At 52.0% G+C, this 18,352-nt stretch overlaps 1 protein-coding gene across 4 annotated transcripts in view; it reads right to left on the reverse strand.

Moving 5' to 3' along the window:
* Nucleotides 1–18,352, reverse strand: part of LOC147685008 (uncharacterized) — a 2,279,237-nt gene that overhangs the window by 1,898,514 nt on the left and 362,371 nt on the right. The gene's annotated exons all lie outside the window — the stretch shown is intronic.

The following is an 18,352-nucleotide window of genomic DNA, read 5'->3' on the forward strand; positions in this document are numbered from 1 at the left end:
GGCTTTTAAACTATGAAGATGTAATATGACTAACAGACATTCATAATTAGACGATTTATAGTTTTGAGAAATTTTATTAGCATGCTTGCCCTTCATCTAATATTTGGGATGCTGTGATATGAATCCTACATGGGGTATCACTGAAACATGAAACGTGACAACAATCAGAATTAGGGGAGAGACAGAGAGTCAGTACCGGTGATCCGGCTGGACTCCAGGATTGGATAAGATATATGTATCACTCCAATTTTATGGGATGCTGATACCAATCTTTTGATTTCATTCCCTGGTCATTATAAATTTGGAGCAGATATCTGGATAGGTCCTGAGGAAGGTGGTCTTAACATCTTTATCCCACTGAAACGCGCGTCGACCTTGCGTGGAACCCTTTAGTGTCTACTGTGGCTGGATTCTTCTGGCCACAATTGATACCTAACTGTGTACAGATATTGAGTGTTTGAGTTGAGTATGAAAGTGGTCGTATGACTGTAGTATGGTTGTATTTATGAAATTTGAACCAGGTTTTTGTAGATTTTTGTTCTTACGAATATTTTCACTGTAATGTTATTGTATGAATTTGCGAAAAGTATTTGTTTTTGATCTGAATTCTCATTTATGAATATGGATTTATAACCATGGAAAAAATATGAAATGCTTATGTAAAATGTATTTTTAAAGATTTTTTTTTTTAAATAAGAAAAAAAATATATATATATATATAAAAAAAATTGATAAATAAAAAGAATAATGAGATGATTATATGTGTCACTGTTGTAGTCTGATGATAATTTAAAGGAATATAAATAATGTTGAATGGAAAGTATATATAGGCTATGAGGGAAATATCTTATGAATAGAACTGCCTTTAAAATTCATTCAGTTATTATTGATTGTTACTAAAATGTGCCTGAAAAGGCAGCATTTGCCACACATTTCCCCATTCATATTCTATTCAGGTTTTCATAGTTATTCTAGACCTGCTTTCAAAACACCATTTCACTCACATTTCCAGAAAGGCTCCTTTCTCACTGTGCTTTAAGGGCCTATTACTTATCACATCTACCTGTCAAGGTACAATACTTCAAACAAACATTGGCATAGCCAATAGGTCTCGCCGTTGGGGCCCTATACGTTTTAGAAATGCAGGATATTATCCTGGGTGCATGTTTTTCCAGGGATTTAAGAGCTATACAACAAATAAACACACCGATGAACACATGCATGCACTATTCAGAGAAAACAACAGATGGCCATTAGCACACGTAGGTAGACCGACATGCTTGCCAAGTTTCACACCCACAGGCAGAAATAACACACACAAACATACCCCATACAGCTACTCCCATGTACACACAAACACAGACACCTGTATGACCTAAGAAGTCATCAAAATTAAAATTGAAGATATAAAAGGCTTACATTTACCACTATTATGATGGTGTTAGGACTAGGTACACGGTTCACAGACTTAGCCATGATCTTAGCGAAGCGTGCGATCACCATGAGGTGGAAGTCCCCCAAGCCACCAGACCCTGAGATGTGGAGGGCGGAGCTAGTGAGGTGGGGAAAGGCTGAAAGTACGACGTTACAGCGCGAAGAACGCAGAGGGCTTAGGAAACATCCCATTTCCCTGGACTGGAATACTCTATTAGGGTCATTGGAGTCGGGGAGCGATTCGGACTCAGAACACACCATAGACTTGGGACACCAGGAATGAGGGTAGTTCCACTTCATAGGCTGTCACATATGCGGCGGCAACCAACAGGTGGGACCCATCGCACGAATATAGAGGTGCACGGCCGCAGGCGGCACTTACACGACAGTGTTTAACCCCACATGCCCCTAGTGCGCATCCAACAGGGATGCTGTATCACCCGCCATGTACACGTGTAGGAATGTCCGACATCACGGGCTGGTATAACAGTGAATAGGAAGGGCCTGTAGAGGGGAGGGCGAGGGAGGGGGGAGTTTAGTTTGGATGTTACAGTAACATAATGGAAAATGAAAATGTGTATATCCTGTCAGAGCGATCATATGATGCAAATATGAGACTTATGTACCGAACTGTTATGCTCTGCTTACTATACCTTCACCTATCCTGCCAATAAAGAAATTTGCAAAAAAATGATGGTGTTAGGACGCAATTGGTAGAAAAAGGGAGGCAAACTTTTCAGTATGGAAAGGAACCTCTAAAGAGGTTAAGCAAAGACTGTGCAGTGCAATGGAAGGGAGTTCTAACAGATTTGATTAAAGCTTGCATGTGAGATGGCATATTGTTACTTTTAGTCCCGAATGTTTTTTTGTTAACTGCTTGTTAAATGTTTCTTTTTGTTAACTGAGAGTGCTCTGTGCTTGCTGCCCTCAGCAGATACTACGTTTTCAAGTTCGGGGCTCTGCCGGAGGCACCGTGATCAGAGATGCCTTAAAACCTTTACAGAGGCAGACCATCTGGCCACTCGTGGTTACACAGCGAGTCCGTTTCATTTTGCAACATTTGTTTAGTCAGCCTGATAATTCTTAAATGCATTTATGAATTAACAGGCTGACCGAGTAAGTGTTGCAAAATGAAACGGACACCCTAAGTAACCAAGAGGGTCTCAGCTAGCCTGTATGCCTCTGAAGCCTCTTGAAAGTTAATGAAGGGTTTAGCAGAAGGGAGCTGCAAAGGAGATACAGCGACCCCGGCTCCACCTCTGCCCCCTCCTCTAATGGCCGCGTTGCAGAGCCCGAGAGGCAGCAAAAGAGGTGCAGAATATGTCTGCATGACTAGTCTGGCCATTAAACCTTTCACACAAACCACAAGTATTTGGGAGGGGAAACACACGAAGGAGAGTGCAAGAAAACACAGCCTGCTAACTGCACTTGATCTAAAAGAAAATAATCAGATGTTGCACAGTGTTGAAAAAGAAAAACATTTCTCTGCAAAATGACTGTAATATACATACACAATAACACACAAGATGATGGACGGAATGTTGCACAATGGCAAAACATTCACCCCAGTCACAGATCTGGGTTTAACCCTTTCGCTGCGGCGGCTATTCCGCCGCAGCGCTAACGGGGTGGGGCGGCCGCTCGGCGGCCGCATGCTGGTGACAGAACCGCTCCGTCACCAGCCGCGGTTGAGCTGTGCTGGTGACGGTGCGGTTCCGTCATGACCCGCCCCGCTCTTTAGAACGGCCGCGCAGGCGCGAAATAAGCGCCACGCAGGCGCGGCGGCCGGGCCATGACGGAACCGCTCCATCATCAGCACAGCCCAACCGTAGCTGATGATGGAGCGGTTCCGTCATCAGCAGGGGAGGGGTTAATCCATTGTTATTTTGCTCACCACGCCACCCCAGTTCAGACATGGCCATATGCAAATCGGTCTTGACCTTGTGCCTCATGGAAATAGTCCAGCCCAAACTGCCAAGGCATGACTTTCCTGGACCGGAATCAAGCATCCTAGGACCAGTTTCTGGCTATCAGCCGTCATCAGCCAGGATAGCTTGACTCCAGTGGCGTAGTGAGCACGACAGTACTCGGATCTGAGAGATTTCAGCCCTGCAGCATTCATGCAGTTATAGAAAGACCTGTGTATACTTTATGAAACATGCATGCGTTTGCAAAATTTATTTTTAACCGGCAGAGAAAAAAAGCAAACAAAATGCATTTAGCATATTTTTGACAATATTCACCCACACTTCCGACAGGACGGGGACCAGTGAATGTCCCCCAATTAAATTGTCGAGACACAGCATAAGATTGACGGCGCCTCAAAGCCACATTGGGACAGAGGGCAACTGCCAAAAGCCTTAAACAAAACAAGCAGCCGCAAAAGTGAAGGGACAGCCATTGAAAGGGAGGGAGGGGGGGGGGGAGCCAGGGCCAGGGCCAGCGCAAGCGCCATGTGTTTCCAATTAACGCAAACACGGGCGCGTCTATTGGAAACACATGGCTCTGATGCTCACTCTCGCAAGCCCTAGGCCAGAGGAGAGAGATGGCGGGACATGTACCCGCCTTTGGCCAATTGCATGCTGTCTTTCTTAGAAAGATGCATGTAACAGCCAATAGTGTGGGAGCCCAAAAGAAAACACGCCCAAGCATGTGGTCCCAGTTGGAAGCCCTTACAATAAGCATTGGCTTAGTCAGAAAGAGAAGGGAACCGCCAACCCCCGCACACTGGCATGCATCCTTCACCAACTGGGCTAGAGCAGAAAGCACAGCACTACACCGGGAGGAGATAGCGGGCTTAAGGCAGTTGCCGATAGCACAACTTTGGGACGACCTCCTGGGGTCCCTCCAGGGGGAGGGCACGGCCAGAGGGCTCACATAGAGGCTGCTAAGATGGGATAGCACCGCTGGGGTGGCAGTACCGAAGACAGGGTCGCAAGCCGTATCCCCCCCAAAACATGACACCAGCCATCCGACACGCTGGCTATGGGCACGGACGGCTACCCACACAAGGACTCTCTAGCCCACGACGGCTTGAAACGTACTCCCAGCACCTCCCCTTGACATCGCTCCCGCAAGTACACTCCCCCCCCACTCCCCACCCCACACACATCCCCATGTTTATTGTTTCGGACTCTTGTTTTCCAACTATAGCCATAACCTCCTTCCACGCTACACTTGAAGGATGTACCTGGACACATGTCCGGCCACGAGACCGGACGCGGGTAGCGTCTTCCGAGAACACAGCATGGCTAAACCATTCATCCGCTAGGCGCATCGCATACTCTGTCGACAGCCCGTGGGGCCCTACTGCTCACAACGGCTGTCATACACCATGACAAAGGTAAACTGAGCACGCGCACCGCTAACCCCTACTCCACTGCCGCGCCCCCAGGGATTGACGCTCCGCTCAGTGGGTTTCGGTGTCATGGATGCCGGAAAGATACGCGATAGCGCAGCTAGAAAAATTGGGACATACCGATGAGAACTGATCTGTTTTGTTTGCAGAGTTAACTGTTTACTTATAAGAAAAAATGACAAAATAAGACGTCACTTGCAGACATAAATGTGTAATGGGCACATGTGATATGAGAAAGAAATATACTTGAGGCCTAGTTCGCTGAAGACACAATCGATGGCACGGTGCACCTTCCTCTGTACACCCCTACCCTCACGATCCATCGCTATGTTGCAGCCGGCCTGCAGGGTTGTACGCTTCGCTATATGTACTGCTCCATTGACTACTAATAAACGTCTTAAAAAAATAAAAAAAACAAGCATTGGCTTAGTCAATAGGTCTCGCCTTTGGGACCTTATAAGTATTTAGCCAGGGTTATTGACTTTGGCTATGTTTTTAAGCTGTGCTGTACATTAGTTTGTAGAATGCTGCAAAGTTATAATAAAGAAGTGTTTAAAGTATGTCTGTTACCTTATATATGACCTGGAAAGCATTACGTACAAGTGAAAGACTATATTAAAAAAGTATTACCTATAAATAAATGTCTTGATTTAATTTTGTTCTGTAAATGCTGGCAACTTTTTCTTTCTGTGCCAATGCTTGCTTGCTATAGGATTTTTTTGTTATGGGGGGGCATAAATAACAGGAGGCTGAATCTTGGGAAATAGTACCTGTGTAACAGTTAGTGAGATAGTTAGCTAGTTTATTTATGATAGAGTTGGTGAGTTAATGAGACAGTGAGAGTTAGTGAGAGAGTGAGTTAGTGAGAGAGAAAGTTACTCAGTGAGAGTTATTTAGTGAGAGAGAGAGATAGTTAGAGAGTTAGTTATTGAGAGAGTCCATGAAAGAGAGAGTGAGAATTAGTTTGGAGCGAGAGAGAGAGAGAGAGAGAGAGAGAGAGAGATAATTAGAATTAGAGTTTTTAAAGTGAGTTAGATAGTGAGAGAGTTAGTGAGAGGAAGTGAGATAGTGAGTTAGTTAGTGAGAGAGTAAGTTAGTTAGTGAGAGAGTGAGTTAGTGAGTGAGAGAGGTTGAGAGATAGTGAGTTACTTAGAGGAAGGAACATACACCAGACCTCGCGACGAAAATAACTGTGCAGTACACTACAGAAAAACATTGCAGTATGCACAGATGTCATGAGCACACAATTACAAGTGAAGATCACAGCAAAAACAAACTTCTAACTGTTATACTACGTGGACATGGGGACATTGCAACATGCTAGTAGCTAAGTGCAGTCAAACATGCACAGCAGCTCCTCGGCAGTGAACTCGATGGAAGACATACTCACAATGCACCAAAAGTCATGCTCGGTACATGAAGAATGTCCACATTATGGAAAGATGGCATTTCAGATGCCTGGTACATCTGCATTGAATGTATGTCTTTCATGGTTCGTGCTGCCACGTGACTGCCGGCCCGTGCCTAATATCAATGGCAGCCCACTTTGCGTCATTAAAATGGGGAGTTCACCGATGACCTTGTAGGATATGATTCATACGAATAAGACATTACTGATTTCACTGGTGTTATGCTCTCCCATGATCCAGGAGACTGGCTGACATCACAAGCTCAGGTATTTGTCATATTCAGTGGCGCCTCCACAAGCTCCTTTCCAGAGCGTCCAGTAAGATCTCTTTACTATGCCCCAACAAAATCACATTTGGTGCTCCATCCACAGGACTGTGGATCACATTTAGAGGCCAAAAAACAAGAAGCTGTTGACCAAATAAAGACCAAAACATGTCTACTATCATGTGTCAAGTTAATGTTTGCCCTCCTCCCATCTGTGATACTCTCAAAGAAAAATGCTATAATAGTTTAGTTATCTAAGACGCTTTAACAGCATTACAATGGAACAAATGCACCCATGATAGTTCAAGCTCAGGCTGGATAAATAAACAAAATGATCACAGCTGTGTGGAGCGAAAGCATTTTTGTGGAAGCACACAACTTCTACCCAATCAAAACGTACTCCGGGCTGCCAACATGGGCGGAACTAATGCCCATCTCCTGGTGATTCTCACATAATAGTCTAGGGGTTTGTTTGTGATACCTGTATGCCTCAGGTGATCACATCATACAGTAGTGTTATTCCCTTTCTTCCACTATTGTTTCTTATCACAAATCCAGTACTTCAACATTACAAAAGGACAAAACAAAAAGCATGAACAGCACTGATTCTCTATTCACCACAGTTCCCAGGCTGAGATAATTCACTCTGTTCAATTGCGATCTAGTTTCACTTAACACAAGCATTGGCATTGCCAATAGGTCTCGCTTTTGGGACCTTATAAGTATTTAGTTATGCAGCCCAATATCCTCGGTGCAACAACATCAACTGTTGCATGGCTAAACACTTATAAGGTCCCAAAAGCGAGACCTATTGGCTACAACAATGCTTGTTGCTGCGCTTCATTTTTTCTAATGCTGTGTGTTGGTGCAAGATCAGAGTCCGACAGATATTCTTGTTATGTAATTCTGCTATCAGCTTGCTCTGTGCATTACAAAAAAGGGTTCAGTGGCCTTTTCAGAGCTCGAATTGGAATGATTTTCACCATGGTGTTTTCTTTATGTACTGATACTCCTGTTTGCATTCACTTGCCTAGACGAGGGACTGATATCTGTCTGCATACGTATGTTGCTGTGCAAAGCGTATATATTTTCTGCAAATAATCACAAGGAACAGTTTAAGCCCTCAACAAGAACACGTTTGTCTCCTTTTAAGGAAAACTGTGTGCATTTGAAAAACTGACTTCAGACAATCCATAACCTCGGATGTTCAATAGGTTTTCTGTTGGTCTTTTTTTATTGGGCATAATTGACCAGTTTTTAGGTCTCGCCTTTTCCATTCCGAAGGAATGGGAAATGGCGAGAATTCAAGTGCTCAAAATACTCGTGAAACCACAGGTTTTTTCGTGCGGTTTTCTTTGAGTTCACGTGAATCACGTGACCAAACAAGCACGCCCATCAGCCTCCCTCCCTCCCTCCTAATTGCATTTTTTCACGGCCGCCACCACATCAAAGGGCTTCTCCCAGCATTTTCTCTGCGGCTTCTCCTCCCCTAATTATTCATGGCTGGCCGGTGGCCGGCCGTACTTTCAGTTTCCCGGCCGCTCTTGTTACTTCAGTTGTTACACGGTACAGCTTATTTACTCTCTAAACACTATTTTCTTTAATGATTTCTCCCATTGCAGGCACAACATGCCTTCAATGGGGTCACTATTCAACTGTTCTGACTTTCATATTATGTGTGGCGTATCACCCGGTCATAAAGCTTTGCGGACTTTCTTTTGTTTTGCACTCCCCGGTGTGCTCATTCAAGCACTTTTTCTTCCCCCCCTTCCCGCTTCGCATTAATGGCCTTCTCCACCCCACTCAGTTTTCTTGTTAGTGTAAGTAGGATGGTGGGTCCGGTCTCTTGCCACAGTTGAAGAGGAGTCCTCAAAATACACACTAGGACGCCTCTCTAATCAGGGGAACCGAGGCTGCCTCACAGCCATGCTGGCACAGCGGGCGTCACCATAAACACTCCATCTGCCATGGCCCCAACTACGGCAGAAATCGTGTCTTCCCCCAAACCTGCATCCTGGCTGAGTCTGCCTATTTCATGAAAAGGTAGGCAATCCTATATCCTCTCTCTCCCCCATGTTTTGAAAGCATCGGGCTGCACACGCTGCTTTTTAACTGAAACAATGGCAGACGCGCAGCTCAATATGCTTCCTCTCCCAGATGAGTCCATTGCGCCCGCTTTCAGTAAAGTGGCTACACTTACATACTTATTAACTTTTTAGTTATGTTTACAAGCGCCCATGCAGCGCTTTCACATATATAGAGGCCGAGCCTCTTTCTTTACACAAACTGCGACTAAAGAAAGGTGTGCGGCCCACATTAAAGTGAAAGTGCGGCATGGGCACTTTCACCAGAAAAAACAGCTGTTTGTCAACTTGCCAAACAGATGCTTTTTTTGTCAAGACCCCCATGCCGCGGTTTCACTTTAATGTCGAACGCGCCTCTTTCTTTAGACGCGGCTTGTCTAAAGAAAGGGGGGCGGCCTTCATGAATGTGAAGGCGCCTCATGGGCGCTAGTAAAACCAAATATTTGCAGTGCAATAGGTCTCGCATTTGTGATAGTTTAAGCTATTGCATTGCCAATAGCTTAAACTCTAGTAAATGCGAGACCTATTGCATTGCAAATGCTTGTTGGTAATTACAATAGGAGCTCCATTAATCATGACGTTTATGGAGTGTGTGTTTACGATGCATGACGTGGCCCGATTGGCATTTCCTGGTTCCTAATGGGCAGCGTCTTCATTTATTTTTGGTGTGTAACTAACTCATCCGAGACTACATCAAAGGCAAATGTCCGAAGGGGGGCAGGAAGCACACAAAGGAGGGTTTAAGCACACGAAGGAGGGCGGTTGGGAGGGTGGGGTAAGCCCACAAAGGAGGGCGGTTGGGTGGGTGGGGTAAGTCCACAAAGGAGGGCGCGTGGGGGGGGGGGGGGAGTACCAACGGGGGGAAGCACACCACGGAGGGCGGGTGGGGGAAGCACACGAAGGACGGCGGGTGGGACACAAAGGAGGGCGGGTGGGGTGGGACACGAAGGAGGATGGTTGGGTGGGGGTGGCACACAAAGGAGGGCGGGTGGGTGGGGGTGGGACACGAAGGAGGGTGGGTGAGTGGGGGTGGGGCACGAAGGAGGCAGATGGGTGGGTGGGACACGAAGGAGGGCGGATGGGTGGGTGGCACAAGAAGGAGGGCGGGTGGGTGGTGTTGGGACATGAATGAGGGGAAGTGGGTGGGAGAAGCATACAAAGGGGGGCGGGTGGGTGGAGGAAGCCTACAAAGGATTGGCGGTAAGCACACAAAGGAGGGCGGGTGGGTGGGGCAAGCACACAAAGGAGGGAGGGTGGGTGGGTGGTTGCGGCAAGCACACAAAGGAGAGTGGGTGGGTGAGTGGGGCAAGCACACAAAGGAGGGAGGGTGGGTGGGGCAAGCACACAAAGGAGGGCGGGTGGGTGGGTGGGGCAAGCACACAAAGGAGGGTGGGTGGGTGGGGCAAGCTTACAAAGGAGGGCGGGTGGGTGGGTGGTTGCGGCAAGCACACAAAGGAGAGTGGGTGGGTGAGTGGGGCAAGCACACAAAGGAGGGTGGGTGGGTGGGTGGGGCAAGCACACAAAGGAGGGTGGGTGGGTGGGTGGGGCAAGCACACAAAGGTGGGTGGGTGGGTGGGGCAAGCACACAAAGGAGGGAGGGTGGGTGGGGCAAGCACACAAAGGAGGGCGGGTAGGTGGGTGGGGCAAGCACACAAAGGAGGGCGGGTGGGTGGGTGGGGCAAGCACACAAAGGAGGGTGGGTGGGTGGGGCAAGCTTACAAAGGAGGGCGGGTGGGTCGGTGGGACAAGCACACAAAGGAGGGCGGGTGGGTGGGTGTGGCAAGCACACAAAGGAGGGTGGGTGGGTGTGGCAAGCACACAAAGGTAGGGGCAAGCACACAAATGAGGGTGGGTGTGGCAAGCACACAAAGGAGGGCGGGTGGGTGGGGCAAGCACACAAAGGAGGGCGGGTGGGTGGGTGAGGCAAGCACCGAAGCGTGGGGCAAAAACACGAAGGAGGGCGGGTGGGTGGTGGAAGCACATGAAGGAGGGCGGGTGGGTGGTGGAAGCACATGAAGGAGGGCGGGTGGGGGAAGCACATGAAGGAGGGCAAGTGGGTGGGGGAAGCACATGAAGGAGGGCGGGTGGGTGGGGGAAGCACACGAAGGAGGGCGGGTGGGTGGGGGAAGCACATGAAGGAGGGCGGGTGGGTGGGTGAGGCAAGCACCGAAGCGTGGGGCAAAAACATGAAGGAGGGCGGGTGGGTGGGGCAAGCACACAAAGGAGGGCGGGTGGGTGGGTGAGGCAAGCACCGAAGCGTGGGGCAAAAACACGAAGGAGGGCGGGTGGGTGGTGGAAGCACATGAAGGAGGGCGGGTGGTGGAAGCACATGAAGGAGGGCGGGTGGGTGGGGGAAGCACATGAAGGAGGGCGGGTGGGTGGGGGAAGCACATGAAGGAGGGCGGGTGGGTGGGGGAAGCACATGAAGGAGGGCGGGTGGGTGGGGGAAGCACATGAAGGAGGGCGGGTGGGTGGGGGAAGCACATGAAGGAGGGCGGGTGGGTGGGGGAAGCACATGAAGGAGGGCGGGTGGGTGGGGGAAGCACATGAAGGAGGGCGGGTGGGTGGGGAAGCACATGAAGGAGGGCGGATGGGTGGGGAAGCACATGAAGGAGGGCGGATGGGTGGGGGAAGCACATGAAGGAGGGCGGATGGGTGGGGGAAGCACATGAAGGAGGGCGGGTGGGTGGGGGAAGCACATGAAGGAGGGCGGGTGGGTGGGGGAAGCACATGAAGGAGGGCGGGTGGGTGGGGGAAGCACATGAAGGAGGGCGGGTGGGTGGGGGAAGCACATGAAGGAGGGCGGGTGGGTGGGGGAAGCACATGAAGGAGGGCGGGTCGGTGGGGGAAGCACACAAAGGAGAGCAGGTGGGTTGGGGAGCACACAAAGGAGGGATGGTGGGGGAGAACACAAAGATTGGTGGGTGGGGGGGAAGCACACAATGGGGAGAAGCACAGAAAGGAGGGTGGGGGGAGGCATACGAAGGACGGCGGGTGGGTGGGTGGGGGAACCACACATGGGGGAAAGCACACAAAGGACGGCGGGTGGGTGGACGGGGCAAGCACACGAAGGACGGCAGGTGGGGCAAGCACACAAAGGAGGGCGGGTGGGGCAAGCACACATTGGGGCAAGCACACGAAGGAGGGCCTCAAGCACACGAAGGAGGGTGGGTGGGGGAGCACACGAAGGTGGGTGGGGGAGCACACGAAGGTGGGTGAGGTGGGTGGGGGAGCACACGAAGGTGGGGGGGGAGCACACGAAGGTGGGTGGGTGGGTGAGCACATGAAGGTGGGTGGGGGAGCACACAAAGGAGGGTGGGTGGGTAGGGGAGCACACGAAGGTGGGTGGGTGGGGGAGCACACAAAGGAGGGTGGGTGGGTGGGTGGGGTAGCACACAAAGGAGGGTGGGTGGGTGGGTGGGGTAGCACACAAAGGAGGGTGGGTGGGTGGGTGGGGTAGCACACAAAGGAGGGTGGGTGGGTGGGTGGGGTAGCACACAAAGGAGGGTGGGTGGGTGGGTGGGGTAGCACACAAAGGAGGGTGGGTGGGTGGGTGGGGTAGCACACAAGGGTGGGTGGGGGAGCACACAAAGGTGGGTGGGGGAGCACACAAAGGAGGGTGGGTGGGTGGGTGGAGCACACAAAGGAGGGTGGGTGGGGGAGCACACAAAGGAGGGTGGGTGGGGGAGCACACAAAGGAGGGTGGGTGGGGGAGCACACAAAGGAGGGTGGGTGGGTGGGTGGGGGAGCACATAAAGGAGGGTGGGTGGGTGGGGGAGCACACAAAGGAGGGTGGGTGGGTGGGGGAGCACACAAAGGTGGGTGGGTGGGTGAGTGGGGGAGCACACAAAGGAGGGTGGGTGGGTGGGTGGGTGAGTGGGGGAGCACACAAAGGAGGGTGGGTGGGTGGGGGAGCACACAAAGGAGGGTGGGTGGAGCACACAAAGGAGGGTCAGTGGGTGGGGGAGCACACAAAGAAGGGTCGGTGGGTGGGTGGGTGGAGCACACAAAGGTGAGCACACAAAGGTGAGCACACAAAGGAGGATGGGTGGGTGGGTGGGGGAGCACACAGGTGGGTGGGTGGGGGAGCACACAAAGGAGGATGGGTGGGTGGGTGGGGGGGGGGGAGCACACAAAGGAGGATGGTTGGGTGGGTGGGGGGAGCACACAAAGGAGGATGGGTGGGTGGGGGGAGCACACAAAGGAGGGTGGGTGGGGGGAGCACACAAGGGTGGGTGGGTGGGGGGAGCACACAAAGGAGGGTGGGTGGGTGGGGGGAGCACACAAAGGAGGGTGGGTGGGGGGAGCACACAAAGGAGGGTGGGTGGGTGGGGGGAGCACAAAAAGGAGGGTGGGTGGGTGGGGGGAGCACACAAAGGAGGGTGGGTGGGTGGGGGGAGCACACAAAGGAGGGTGGGTGGGTGGGGGAGCACACAAAGGAGGATGGGAGGGTGGGTGGGGGAGCACACAAAGGAGGATGGGTGGGTGGAGGAGCACACAAAGGAGGGTGGGTGGGTGGGGGAGCACACAAAGATGGGTGGGTGGGTGGGGGAGCACACAAAGGAGGATGGGTGGGTGGGTGGGGGAGCACACAAAGGAGGATGGGTGGGTGGGTGGGGGAGCACACAAAGGAGGATGGGTGGGTGGGTGGGGGAGCACACACTTGGGGGAGCACACAAAGGTGGGTGGGTGGGGGAGCACACAAAGGAGGGTGGGTGGGTGGGTGGTGGGGGAGCACACAAAGGAGGGTGGGTGGGGGAGCACACAAAGGAGGGTAGGATGGGTGGGGGAGCACACAAAGGAGGGTAGGATGGGTGGGGGAGCACACAAAGGAGGGTGGGTGGGTGGGGGAGCACACAAAGGAGGGTGGGTGGGGGAGCACACAAAGGTGGGTGAGGTGGGTGGGGGGGCACACAAAGGAGGGTGGGTGGGGGAGCACACAAAGGTGGGTGGGGGAGCACACAAATGTGGGTGAGGTGGGTGGGGGAGCACACAAAGGAGGGTGGGTGGGGGAGCACACAAAGGAAGGTGGGTGGGTGGGGGAGCACACAAAGGAGGGTGGGTGGGGGAGCACACAAAGGAGGGTGGGTGGAGAAGCACACAAAGGAGGGTGGGTGGGGGAGCACACAAAGGAGGGTGCGTGGGTGGGTAGGGGAGCACACAAAGGAGGGTGGGTGGGGGAGCACACAAAGAAGGGTGAGTGGGTGGGTGGGGAGCACACAAATGGGTGAGGGAGCACACAAAGGAGGGTGGGTGGGGGAGCACACAAAGGAGGGTGGGTGGGTGGATAGGAGCACACGAAGGAGGGTGGGTGGGCAGAGCACACGAAGGAGGGTGGGTGGGGGGCACACATATGGGGAGGACACAAAGGAGGGTGGGTGGGGAAAGCATGTAGACAGGAGTGAAACAGACAATTGAGGGTTGAAGCACACAGACAAAGGAGGGTGGTTAGGGGATGCCACAGACAAAAGAGGGTGGGTAGGGAGATGCCACAGACAATAGAGGGTGGGTAGGGAGATGCCACATACAATAGAGGGTGGGTAGGGAGATGCCACAGACAATAAAGGGTGGGTAGGGAGATGCCACAGACAAAGGGTGGGTAGGGAGATGCCACAGACAAAGGGTGGGTAGGGAGATGCCACAGACAATAAAGGGTGGGTAGGGAGATGCCACAGACAATAAAGGGTGGGTGGGAGATGCCACAGACAATAAAGGGTGGGTGGGAGATGCCACAGACAATAAAGGGTGGGTGGGAGATGCCACAGACAATAAAGGGTGGGTGGGAGATGCCACAGACAATAAAGGGTGGGTGGGAGATGCCACAGACAATAAAGGGTGGGTGGGAGATGCCACAGACAATAAAGGGTGGGTGAGTGGGTGGGTGGGAGATGCCACAGACAATAAAGGGTGGGTGGGTGGGAGATGCCACAGACAATAAAGGGTGGGTGGGTGGGTGGGTGGGAGATGCCACAGACAATAAAGGGTGGGTGGGTGGGTGGGTGGGTGGGAGATGCCACAGACAATAAAGGGTGGAAGGGTGGGTGTGTGGGAGATGCCACAGACAATAAAGGGTGGGTGGGAGATGCCACAGACAACAGAGGGTGGGTGGGAGATGCCACAGACAACAGAGGGTGGGTGGGTGGGTGGGAGATGCCACAGACAACAGAGGGTGGGTGGGTGGGTGGGTGGGAGATGCCACAGACAACAGAGGGTGGGTGGGTGGGTGGGAGATGCCACAGACAACAGAGGGTGGGTGGGTGGGTGGGAGATGCCACAGACAACAGAGGGTGGGTGGGTGGGAGATGCCACAGACAACAGAGGATGGGTGGGTGGGTGGGAGATGCCACAGACAACAGAGGGTGGGTGGGTGGGAGATGTCACAGACAACAGAGGGTGGGTGGGTGGGAGATGTCACAGACAACAGAGGGTGGGTGGGTGGGTGGGAGATGTCACAGACAACAGAGGGTGGGTGGGAGATGTCACAGACAACAGAGGGTGGGTGGGTGGGTGGGAGATGTCACAGACAACAGAGGGTGGGTGGGTGGGTGGGAGATGTCACAGACAACAGAGGGTGGGTGGGTGGGAGGGAGATGTCACAGACAACAGAGGGTGGGTGGGTGGGAGGGAGATGTCACAGACAACAGAGGGTGGGTGGGTGGGTGGGAGAGGTCACAGACAACAGAGGGTGGGTGGGTGGGAGAGGTCACAGACAACAGAGGGTGGGTGGGTGGGAGATGTCACAGACAACAGAGTGTGGGTGGGTGGGTGTTTGATGTCACAGACAACAGAGTGTGGGTGGGTGGGAGATGTCACAGACAACAGAGTGTGGGTGGGTGGGTGAGAGATGTCACAGACAACAGAGTGTTAGATGTCACAGACAACAGAGGGTGGGTGGGTGGGAGATGTCACAGACAACAGAGGGTGGGTTGGAGATGTCACAGACAACAGAGGGTGGGTGGGTGATTCGATGTCACAGACAACAGAGGGTGGGTGGGAGATGTCACAGACAACAGAGGGTGGGTGGGTGGCTGATGTCACAGACAACAGAGGGTGGGTGGGTGGGAGATGTAACAGACAACAGTTAAATGTCACAGACAAAAGAGGGTGGGTGGGTGGGAGATGTCACAGACAACAGAGGGTGGGTGGGTGGGAGATGTCACAGACAACAGAGTGTGGGTGGGTGGGTGTTTGATGTCACAGACAACAGAGTGTGGGTGGGTGGGAGATGTCACAGACAACAGAGTGTGGGTGGGTGGGTGGGAGATGTCACAGACAACAGAGTGTTAGATGTCACAGACAACAGAGGGTGGGTGGGTGGGAGATGTCACAGACAACAGAGTGTTAGATGTCACAGACAACAGAGGGTGGGTGGGTGGGAGATGTCACAGACAACAGAGGGTGGGTGGGAGATGTCACAGACAACAGAGGGTGGGTGGGTGATTCGATGTCACAGACAACAGAGTGGGTGGGTGGGTGGGAGATGCCACAGACAACAGAGGGTGGGTGGGTGTTGGAGCCAGAGACAGCAGAAGATGGGTGGGTGGAGCCACAGACAACAGGGTGAGTGGGTGAAGCCACAGACAACAGAGGGTTGGTAGGGGGAAGCCACAGACAACAGCGGGTGGGTCGGCAGCCACAAACATTTTCGGAAGCCACAAATAGAGGGTGGGTCGGAAGCCACAAACAGAGGGTGGGTAGGTGGGTGGAACAGAAGCCACAGACAACAGATTAGAAGTCACAGATGACAGAGGATGGGGGAAGCCACAGACAACAGAGGGAGGGTGGGTGGGTGGGTGGGGGAAGCCACAGACAACAGATGGTGGGTGGGTGGAGGTAACCACAGACAACAGATAGTTGAAGCCGCAGACAACAGAGGTCTGTGGGTGGGTGAGTGGGGGAAGCCACAGACAATAGATGGTGGGGGAAGCTACAGAGAAACAGATGGTTGGGGGAAGCCACAGAGAAACAGATGGTTGGTGGGTGGGGGAAGCCACAGACAACGGAGGGTGGATTAAGCCACAGACAATGGTTGAAGCCACAGTCAACGGAGGGTGGGGGTGAAGCCACAGTCAACGAAGGGTGAGTCGGTGAAACCTCAGACAACGGAGGGTGGGTGGATAAAGCCACAGACAAAGAAGGGTGGGTGGGTGAAGCCACAGACAAAGAAGGGTGGGTGGGGGTTGCCAAAGAGACAACGGAGGGTGGGCAAGAAAGCGTGAGGAGGGAGGGCGGGTAAGCACACATTGAAACACACAAAGGATGGAGGGCGGACGACAAAGGAGGGAGGGCAGTCCGGGTAGCACACAAAGAAGGCAGGGTGGTCAGGGACGCACACAAAGAAGGGAGGGCGGTCGGGGAAGCACACAAAGGAGGAGGGGCGAGGAAGCACACAATGGAGTGGTGTGCAGGGAAGCACGAAGAAGTGGTGGGCAGACAGGAAAGTACACAAATGAGAGTGGTAAGGAAAGCACACAAGCAAAGAAGGGTTGGTAGGCGGGGAAGTACACTGACAACAGAGGGTTGGCAGGTGTGGGAGCGCACAGACAACAGAGAGTTTGTGGGAGGGTAAGCACACAGCCAACAGAAGGATATTGGGTGGCGAAGCACAAAGACAACAGAGGGTGGGCCAGGAAGCACACAAACAACGGATTAAGAACACTGACAATGGAGGGTGGGTGGGCGGGAAAGAACACTGATAAAGGAGGGTGTGAAAGAGGGATAAAACACTGACCACTGAGGATGGGCGGGCAGGAAAGCACACAGACAAGTGATGGTGGATTGGCAGGAAAGCACACTGACAATGCAGGGTGGGTGGGAATGCGCACTGACAACGGAGGGTGGGTGGGCTGGACAAGCACACTGACAACGGAGGGTGGGTGGACAGGAAAGTACACTAACAACGGAGGGGTAGGGAAACAATAACTGCAACTGAAGGTAGGCGTTTGGGGTGAAAGCAAAAACTGCAACTGAGGGAGAAACAAGAAGGAAAGAAATACGTGGGCGAAAAAGAGCAATATGACATACACAACGGAGACAGCTGGAAAGCACACACTCGTAGAGCGCTTAAACTAAAAGGAAAACGTGTAGACCCTGAAAAGGGAGCAGTGGAAGGACACAAGTAATGTGTTCATTCCCCAGGGAAGGAACAAACACTAGATGCAAGCAAAGAAAAGTGATAATAAATCCAACCAATGGAAAGCAATGGGTGGGCTTTAAGCCCACTGTAAGCGAACACTATGTCCCTCAATAGACAAGGCATGTGCTTTATAAGGTGAGACCTAAAAAAGGGAGCCTTAAATCTTAGATTGAGAAAATATTTTGCTACTGAAAGGTAAAAACTCACTAATACTCTACAGCACCTGTCTGCACACATTTGAAATGGGTAAAAATGCAACATTTAGGTCTTGGGAAATTAGTTGCTAATGTTTTAGTTGAAGAAAAGGTAATGCTCACTATTTCCAAGAAAAGGGGTTCAACATATTAAGAGGCCACAGCACTAAATTGTATTTCAAATCAAACCAAACATAAACTAGCAGCGTCTATCTGTATTTATTTTTCATAGAGAGACTCCGCCTAGTTTGAGGGGCAGACAGCATGAGTCAAATTGAAGCCCTGGCGGGGCCGGGAAGAGTTAGATGGAGTTGGTTGTTTAGCATGGCAGCCAGCGTGTTCTTGGACTGCTCTCTTTATAAATGTTTCCAGATGGATTTACCATCACCATTAAAGATCCTGCTTTCTTTAACAACAGAGCTGAATGAAAGACACCAAGTCTGAAATTAGTTGGGCTAGTTGATAATAGGAA

This window comes from Lissotriton vulgaris, chromosome 10, assembly GCF_964263255.1.
Source record: "Lissotriton vulgaris chromosome 10, aLisVul1.2, whole genome shotgun sequence".
Classification (NCBI taxonomy): domain Eukaryota; kingdom Metazoa; phylum Chordata; class Amphibia; order Caudata; family Salamandridae; genus Lissotriton; species Lissotriton vulgaris.